The following is a 7,752-nucleotide window of genomic DNA, read 5'->3' on the forward strand; positions in this document are numbered from 1 at the left end:
ATAAACGCTTTGTTTAAAGTACAGAGCGCGGGGGCTGGAGAAATGGCTCAGCAGTTAAGAGCTTTGACTGCTCTTCCAGAGGTCTTGAGTTCAATTCCCAGCAACCACATGGTGGCTCACAACCATCTGTAATGAGATCTGGTGTGTCTGAAGACAACTACAGTGTACTCGTATACATTAAATAGATAAATAAATAAATCTTAAAAAAAAAATCCGGGGTTGGGGATTTAGCTCAGTGGTAGAGCGCTTGCCTAGAAAGCACAAGGCCCTGGGTTCGGTCCCCAGCTCCGAAAAAAAAAAAAAAGAAAAAAAAAAGAAAGTACAGAGTGCTCTTTATGAGTGGCCCTCTTAGGCCGGAGGAGAAGCAGTGACAGCTAGAAGGCAACTTCCTTCGTTAGCTAGAAACTCAGCTTCCTCAGGATCCAACCACCACTCAACATTGCCATCGACTAGGACCAAGCTTTTAGAGAAAGAAGCTTCCTATCCAAACAGGACAGAGTGGTAACACCCAAGTACTTCTAACTTCATGAATCTCTGAATGGTCCTGTGGGTCCCCACAGGCATCTTCTCTACTCCCAGAAGAATCTAGAAATTCAATGTGCAGTTGAGGGAAGGAGCCGAAGAGATCCGTTGCCCGACTTTTTCAGGGTGAGTGTGAATCAAGGTGCATGCACTGAGGAGAGGGCACTAACAACAGCCCAGAGAAATCGTTTCATCCAAGTCCAGCTCAGTGACCCAGGGAGTTCACTGAGGACAGTCCCAGGGTGCTCTTGATTCAGAATCAACTGTGTGAATGAAAACACAACCCCAGCATGTTGACAGCGGAGGAAAACTGTGTCTCTGAGCTCCCTGCACAGCTTGCAGGCAGCTGGATCAGAGTTCCTCTCCTAGCTCTTATTATTGCTTATGTAAAGCTGTGAGGGGCCTTGTGTATCTTCTAACTTTGAGCCCTGGGATTCCAGGAAGGAATGTTTCTATTTGGAGAAAATGGCTACACAACAGGGTATCAGCATAATTGGTTACCACAGCAATGCTAGATTCTCCTTTTCTTAAGACATGCCGGAGGATGTGAGGCAGACATAGAGATGTTTGGTACTCCAGTATGCCCTTGGACTGTGAGTAGTGGCTATTGTGACGTTAGGTGAATCAGCTGCCTTGGCTCTCATAGAGCCATTGGAGTGATTCAGAAGGCAGGCAGGCCTGATGAGCTGTAACAGGTTTGTCTTGCTTTTGGCTCTGGCTCCAGGACACACGGTCTAATCTGACACACAAGCAGGTTAAAAAGGTCTGGAGGGCTGGAGAGATGATTCAGCAGTTAAGAGCACTTGGAGGTCTTTTGGAGAAGCTAGGTTTCATTCCTATCACCCACCTCGGGGAGTTCATTACCACCTATAACTCCAGATCCAGGGTGCTCAGTGTTCTCTTCTGTCTTCCAAGGGCGCTGCACACACATGAGCCACATCCAGACAAGCAGGCACATGCACACATGCACAGACAGAAATAGATAGATGATAGGTAGATAGATAGATAGATAGATAGATAGATAGATAGATAGGTAGATAGATGATAGGTAGATGATAGATAAATGATAGGTAGATGGCTCTCAAACCATCAGTATTTCTAACATTTAATGTTTATATTTGAGCCCTCAACCCACATTTCAGAACCTATTCAGCCTATGTTTGAGAACCAGAAGTCTAAATTTCCTGCCCCCCTTTTTTGTGTATTTTCTCCTCCTGGAATGATTTCTTTGATTTTACTTAACTTTTATGGGGTCAAATTTAAGAGGTTTCTAATACTCAACATTAAAGTGGAGGTGGCTGAATATAATGAGTCACCTTAATCCCAGCACGGGGGAGGCTGAATCAAGATGATCAGAAGTTCAGTGAGGTACATAGTGAGACAGTTCCCTCCCCCATCTCAAATAGACAAATGACAACAACAAAGAAAGTTGCATTGCACTAGGAAGGTAATGTCATGCACTAGGAAGGTAATGTCATGCACTAGGAAGGTGATGTCATGCGCTTGGGAAGTGATGTCATTCACTAAGAAGATGATGTCATGTACTAGGAAGATGATGTCATGCACTAGGAAGGTGATGTCATGCGCTTGGGAAGTGATGTCATTCACTAAGAAGATGATGTCATGTACTAGGAAGGTGATGTCATGCACTAGGAAGGTGATGTCATGCACTAGGAAGGTGATGTCATGCACTAGGAAGGTGATGTCATGCGCTTGGGAAGTGATGTCATTCACTAAGAAGATGATGTCATGTACTAGGAAGATGATGTCATGCACTAGGAAGGTGTTACAATCATGACTTGTTTTACAATCATGACTCTTTTTGTTTCAATTTTCCAATTTGTAGAAATGTGCAAAAATAAAACAGACAATATTATCATTGGCTATCTTAAACATTAAACACACGCTTCCCTCAGATTTGTCTCTGCCTCATCACCATCCATCTCTAGAACTTTCTGTCTTTCTGTAGCAGTTTGAGGTTTGGCTTGGCCCCCATAAACTCATGTGTTTGAATGCTTGATCCATAGAGAGTGGCACCATTAGGAGATGAGACCTCGTTGGAGTGGGTATAGCCTTGTTGGAGGAAGTGTGTCACTGGGGGCGGGCTTTGAGGTCTCCTATGCTCAAGCTACACCCAGTGTGGTTCATTGTCTCCTTCTGCCTGCGGATTAAGATGTAGAACTCTCAACTCCTTCTCCAGCACAGCATCTGCCTGCGTGACCAAGCTTCTCACCATGATGATAATGGACTAAACCTCTGAAACTATAAGGCAGTCCGAATTAAATGCTTTCCTTTATAGGAGTTGCCATGGTCATGGTGTCTCTTCACAGCAATAGAAGGCGAGTTCAAACTCTTCCCATTTGACACTAACTTCCCTCTCCCTCCCTTCTGTCCCTGGCAACTACCAATTTACTCTCTGAAAATGTCAGAAATAGCAAAGATGTCAAACAGATCCAAAAACTTAAAAATTAAAGAGGTAGAGAAAAGAAAATAACAGCCACATATGTAGCTCTAGTTTCAACAATTGTTATTAACATACGATCCATTTCATTTCATCCACACCCCCACCCCTTCCCTGCTATCAGATATTTTAAAGCAAATTCAATCCTCCATTCCAGTCATAATATTCTCACATATCTTTTTCTAGTTATCTAGTTACAAGAAGTGACACATGCCAGCCATCCTTTGTTTGCTCTCCATTTGCCTGAACTCCAGAGAGGTTCTTCTAAGGGTATCTCCCCTCATGGCGCATGTGGCTGTGTCATGCTTGAAGTGGTTGTAAGGGCCTTGGGTACATTCACTCACCTCTTGGGTGATGTCACTGTCACAAGGTCAGGCTGTCACACTGTCAGGCTTCACTGTCACAAGATCAGGCTGTCACACTGTCAGGCTGTCAGACTGTTAGAATGCCACACTGTCAGGCTGTCATGATGTCAGGCTGTCACAAGGTCAGGCTGTCACACTGTCAGGCTGTTACACTGTCAGGCTGTCACACTGTCAGGCTGTCATGATGTCAGGCTATCAAGATGTCAGGCTGTCAAAAGGTCAGGCTGTCACACTGTCAGGCTGTCACACTGTCAGGTGTCACATGGTCAGGCTGTCAGCCAGGACTCACTACATGACTCTCATCTATCAGTCCGACTTGGGCTTCCTTATGTGACACCAGAGCATTTTTAAAAGCCTGACAGTAGAGGCTGTAGGCCCCTGAGGATGGGTGCTAGAGCCCAAACAGCTGTGTCCCATGTGGTGGAGGAAGAGTTAGGGCTGTCTAGGGCCCCCTTGGTGAGGTACTGGTCTTGCGCGCGGGAGTAAAGCCTCCTTCCTCTTGACTACCTTGGGATTTGGGGGAGATGCAAACAGTTATATGAGGGTAGCTTTATTATTATTTTGAGAAGTGTGTTTAATTCACTGCAATTTGCCTTCCAATTTGCTGAGCAGTAAAATAAATGAACAACTGAAGTGTTTGTTTATATTACAGTTTCTGAGAGTTTGGGAAGATGGAGATTAACTTGGTGGAATCCTCGACATCAGAGCAACGATCCTCAGTGTGTGTGTTTGTGACACAGTCACAAAGTAAGTGTAGTGACGTAGTCACTGCAGACCACAGCGCTAAGTGGTCCACAGGCTCCAGCCAGGTGCGAAGGGGCCAAGAATGGCCTCTGACGAACTAACAAGGAACAATCACGTCTCTTTTGTAGGTGTTGGTGCTATGTATGAAACCTGGACCTTGTGCCTGGCAAATGGTTTTCTATTGAACTATAACCTCAGCCTCTCATATGATCTTTAGCACTAAAGACACTGTCAAACAGTCAAAGTAATGAGTACACACGTGGTTTATCAGAGACACCAAAAACAAAAACAGCTTCTAGAAAAGGAACTCAAAACTGAGTAGTTTTGAATTATTAGATAGGTAAAGTGATCTCTCAAAGGCCACAAGCACAACACCGGGAAGGAGTCCCCATAGGAACTAGGAGGTGGCCTTGCATAGCACAAGTCCTGTGTTGGTCCAGGCACTGTGTGCCCTGGGACATATTGATCTCCCTGATGCTTCACTTCTCCCTATGTCATTTGAGAGCTAATGAGTTAATGCTTCTCTAAGCATTCGAGCAAGCCTGGCTATGATCTGTGCTATGATCAAGAAACAACAGGCGTCTGTGTGTTCCCAGATGCTGCCCAAGTCCTCAGCACAGTGTGGATGACTCTCTTAACATTGCCAGGGTGCCAGGCTGAGTACAGTGTCCACATGTCTCCTGACTGCCCAGACCCCTGTTCTAACACACGTGTTCCAGCACTGCAGGTGAGCCATGGCTGAGAAGACAGGATAAGGAGCTGTGATGTCCTATAGGCCAGAGGCTGACAAACTATGACTCTCAGCCCCAAACCTACCCACTTCCTTGTTTTCTAAAATAAAATATTATAAGGATGTCTTTACGCCTGCCAATTTTGGGCACTGCCCATAACTGGTTTTAACACCGCTTAGTTAAATGGTCACAACAGAGACAATAGGCATATAAAAATTCCCATTCCTTTGCAGAAAAAGAAGGCTTTAACAGTTCTCAATCAGTGCCTAAATCTTATAATCACGTGTGGCGGTTTGATTAAGAATGATCCCCATGGGCTCATGTATTTGAATGCTTGGCTGCCAGGGATAAAAACTAAAGGGATTAGGATGATTAGGAGGTGTGGAGGACCTGTGTCTGGGGGTGGACTTTGAGATTTCAAAAGCCCAGCCAGACCCCGTCCTCTCTCCTCTCCTCCCTCCTCCTCCCGTCTCTGTGGATCAGCTCTCACCTATTGCTCCAGCACCAAGCTCTCTGCTATCTATGGTCATAACAGACCGACTGTCTGAAACTGTGCACAAGCCCCCAATTAAATGCTTGCTATAAGAGCGTTTCCGTGGTCACAGCATCTCTTCACAGCAACAGAGCACTGACTCAGACATTGTGTTTGGCCAGTTGCAAACTAAAGAATAATCAGACGAGGAAAGAAAAGGTAAACTGAGAAAAGTTATCTGCGGAGACAAGAGAACGGCATGCACATTACAGGGCAGGGCTACAGCTCAGGATGGAGGGGCGGTGACGTCACAGGGGGTGGGGGCTGGGGTCTGTTACTGTGGGAGGGAGTTCTCACTTCCTCTCTACACGGACCTTCCCATAGGACTCTCCAGAGCGCCAGAAGGTGCTTGATCCAAGAGGAAGCAAGGCAGAAGCCATTCCCATAGCAACGTTAATGACACAAGCCAAACCCAATTGTAAGGAAGGCCCAACGCTGAGCCTGAGGGGGCAAGGAGAGGCTTCTGGAGCTATCTGGGGACTCCCTGTGTCTACAAGGCCTCTCTGGATTTCCCACAGGAGAATTGGCCATCTTCTTACCTCCGTAAGAACCAACTCTTCTTCGTTTCCCTGAGGTGACAACTGCATCTCTGTGTTCCTAACAAGTAAATCCCCAGCTAAGATGTGAGGGAGGAGTTACTTGACCAATCACCTCCTATGAGGAGCTCCAGGGCCCGCCCTACCTACAGCTTCTTTCTAGCCCATGTCTCCTGTTACAGTGTGGCCATGGATGGAGCCTGGGCTTCTGCATTTATACCTTGATCCCTGGGGTTGGGGATTTAGCTCAGTGGTAGAGCGCTTGCCTAGCAACCGCAAGGCCCTGGGTTCGGTCCCCAGCTCCGGAAAAAAAAAAAAAAAAGACAGTGGTTATACCTTGATCCCTGGTGGTCTATGCACCTCAGTTTAGGATGGAGAGTGATTTGGTTGTGACAGCGTCACCTCATTGAGTCCCTGGGTTGATTTCACAGATCTGGCTGGCTAGATGGGTGCTCACCTCCTCCCTCACTACCCCATGTGTATCCCCATCAACACTCCCTCCAGGAGTCAAGGTTATGCAAGTGGCTGCCCTCTGCTTCTAGACCCACCAAACAAGGTCTCCAGACGAGATGAGTGCATAAGACTCTGGGGCAATGTGTAAGTGCCTTTGAAGAGTGTGGTCACCAATTTTAGTGGAGGACATTCACCCAGCTAGTGTTTTTCTCATGGTACTGTGTCATAGGGGGTGGAGTAAAGAGGTCACTGGGTCTATCCAAAGTGGTAAAGGCAGCCAAGGAAGTTAGTGGTTGTCATGGCTTAAATAGGAAATGTCCCCTATAGTCTTGTGCACTTGAACACTTGTTCTTCAGTTGGTGGCTCTGTTTGGGGAGGATGTATGTCACAGGGCTTGGGTTTTGAAAGCTTCAATCCTCACATTATATGTACTGTGCTCTCCCTGCTTCATATTCACACTTAAGAGTGTGAGCTCTCGACACTGCGCCCGCTGCCACACCTCCCAAATGTTACAGACCCTTGCCCTTGGTTCCGTCGGCCCCAAATGAACTCTCTCTCTCATATGCTGTCTTGGTAATGGCGTTTTATCACAGCAACAGAAAAGTAATAAAAACTTCCTTTCTACAAGGAAGTGCTTCAATGGGATATCATGTAATCGAACCTGATTGCTATAATTTGAATTGTGTGTGTGCGTGTGTGATGTATATGAATGTGTAGGTGTGTGCACCCTTGCATGCCCATGGAGAGGCCAGAACAGAAAGGTGTTTGGCTGGCTAGCAAGCTCTTGATCCATCTGCTGGGATTATAGGAAGATGCAGCGATGTCAGGCTCGCCTCTGTCTCTCTCTGCCTCGCTCTCTCTGTCTATTCCTGCCTGTCTCTGTCTGTCTCTCTCTCTCTCTCTGTATCTGTCTCTCTCTCTGCGTGTGTTTATTTTTGAAATTAAAATATATTTGCATCATTTTCCACATTTCCTCCCTCCAACTTCTCGCATCCCATATACATCCCAATGTTTTCTCTCAGATTTCTGGTCCTTTTTGTGGATGTCTTTAAGAGTGTGTGTGTGTGTGTGTGTGTGTGTGTGTGTGTGTGTAACAACTTGTTTAGTCCATATAATAATACTTGTATATATATATATTTATATTTATATATTTTTTATTTATTTATTTCAGGGATGACCACCTGGTATTGGATAATCAATCAAGGGCAGAGGGCTTCGCTAAGAAAGACTATTTCTCCTGATCTCAGAATTCCTTAATTGCCCATCATTCTTTGTCTAGAGTTGAGGCTCTGTGAGATTTCCATCTTCCACATTGACATGTCTATCGGAGTGGTTCTTGTTTAGGTCTTGCATATGCAGCCCTATTGATGAGACTTTATTGGTATAGCTTCTCTGACACTTCAAGGAG

General features: G+C 45.7%; 1 non-coding gene across 1 annotated transcript; it reads left to right on the plus strand.

Moving 5' to 3' along the window:
- Window positions 1–212: 212 nt before the first annotated feature.
- Trnas-aga14 (transfer RNA serine (anticodon AGA) 14) lies at window positions 213–293 on the plus strand. The gene has a single exon. It is a non-coding gene; the product is annotated as a tRNA-Ser (tRNA).
- The last annotated feature ends 7,459 nt before the right edge of the window (window positions 294–7,752 follow it).

The sequence above is a fragment of the Rattus norvegicus genome, chromosome 15 (assembly GCF_036323735.1).
Source record: "Rattus norvegicus strain BN/NHsdMcwi chromosome 15, GRCr8, whole genome shotgun sequence".
NCBI classification, from domain to species: Eukaryota; Metazoa; Chordata; class Mammalia; order Rodentia; family Muridae; genus Rattus; species Rattus norvegicus.